We start from the raw sequence: 2,209 nt of genomic DNA on the forward strand, positions 1-2,209 counted from the left end.
ACATTATTCATTTCTTCAAATATACACAGACGGATCAAAGAATATAGATAATGGCAGGACAGGGGCTGCCTTCTATGTTCCAGAATTTGAGGTGAAAAAGGCTGGAAGAATAACAAATGGTACTTCAATATATACGGGTGAGATGGTAACGATTTTAATGGCACTTGAGTGGGTCTATGAAGTTAGACCTGATAAAGTAATAATATGCTCAGATTCAGTGGCTGTTCTTAAGAGTCTACAATCCTTCGAAACAAATAGAACTGACATTTTAATAGAAATCATGATCAGGTTGTACAGTTTAAAACAACTGAGAATTATAATTAGATTTATGTGGGTACCAGCACACGTGGGAATTCAAGGGAATGAGGAAGCAGACAAAGTAGCAAAAGAATCATTAAAAATGGAAGAACCAAATATAAACGTCTCACTCTGTAGATCAGAAGGTAAACATTTAATTTTAGAAGTGTGCAATAGGAAATGGCAGACAGTTTGGGATACATGTCATAGGGTTTAGTATTTTTATAGGATTCAAAAAACTGTAAAGAAGAGCAAAATAAGTCTCAATTTAAGTAGGAGAGAACTAATTATTTTTACACATTTACGAACAGGACATACAAATTTAAATCACACTTAACACATTAAAGGGAAGCACAACTCAACACAGGTTTATGTGATGTTTGTTTATTAGATGAGACTGTAGAACATGTTTTTAAGGAATGTAAAGCATATGAAGAAGAAAGGAGGATTTTTAAGGAAGACCTTCAAGCAGTAGGGTGCCAGGAATTCAATATAATTAATATATTAAATGACAGTCCAAATTCAAGGAAACAGATAAATGCAGCCATAAAATTAATCAAGAATTGTGGGTTATATTATAGGATATAGAAATTAGATAATTTTCTTCACACTCCATCACAGTAGGTGGCGGTATGCACCTTTGAAGTTGGTTCGCAACCCGCCATAAAACCAACAGAAGAAGAAGAAGAAAAGCTGGATGGCAACCGCCGTTAAAAATAAACAAGAAGAAGACGACGACGAAGCAGCCTCTGGCATTTTAGATATTGGTCTGCCCTTTGTTGAAAACAATAATCAGACCTGTCTCGTTCAGCATATTAGAAATAATCAAGTAATTAACTTGTAAATCTTAATTAGTATAAAACTTACTACGTAGCCTAATTCGGGTTATTAGCTCTCTTTTAGTGGGCTTGTAATATGAGCTCTGTGGTTTAGGGTGCGGCTCAGAAACAGAGAGCTGACGGAACACTCAGCGAAAAGAGGAATAAAGAAACTCTACGAATCATCTATAATCACTCAACTCATCACTATGAAGAGCACGCTTCTACTCATTCTGTTCACATTATTTTTTGATCGGTAAGTGGTTGTTTTTCGAACATAGCTGCAACACTTTCAGTTTCGATTTTCGCAAACCGGTGTTGTGCAGAAATCTGTGACTCGTCGAAAACTGTGACCAGGGGTCGCGGTGTAGCAAATATTGGCGCGGGAGCGCGCACACGTTGAATCCGACGCTGAAACGGAATGATCATCGTCGCAGTGATGCTGTAAAATAAGTTTCATATTTTAAAGAAATAAAAACTATTGGACAAACTAGATATTGTGGCATCGAAATGCTTGCACAGAGAAGACAATAATCATTAATGCTGTGCTGTTGTTGTCTGTGTTACTACTATGAATGGTTTTGGTTTAAATAACATTCTCATTAATGGATAGGCTCTTTTTTTTTCTTATTACTATTAAATTCAATTACCCAGTATGGTTTGTGCTTTACAAATGCATACCACTCTGATATATTAGCCTTTATAGTATGAGTCACTGGATCTGGTCAACTACCGAAATATGTTATCTCTTTATATTACAAATAACACATTGTAATATTCAATAAAGTGACTCATGTGATGTGTGACCATCTCCTCTTTTTTATTTTAAAAAGCATATGGATCAGATATCGAGAAATCTTTACTGTAGATACAAAGGGTCACAGAATCTGACAGGTCAAATTCATAGCTACCTTTTTTTATTTTATAATTTTTTTTTAAACTCATGTATTGTGTGACTGTCCCCCCTTTCTGTTTTATAAAACATATTAATTAGACATTGAGAAATATGTAGAGATATAATATCTATCAGGTCAAATTCATAGCTACCAGAATATGGGACTCTTCTTTTTTTCATAATAACTGTGTTAATAATA

Source organism: Garra rufa, chromosome 7, assembly GCF_049309525.1.
Source record: "Garra rufa chromosome 7, GarRuf1.0, whole genome shotgun sequence".
Taxonomy (NCBI): domain Eukaryota; kingdom Metazoa; phylum Chordata; class Actinopteri; order Cypriniformes; family Cyprinidae; genus Garra; species Garra rufa.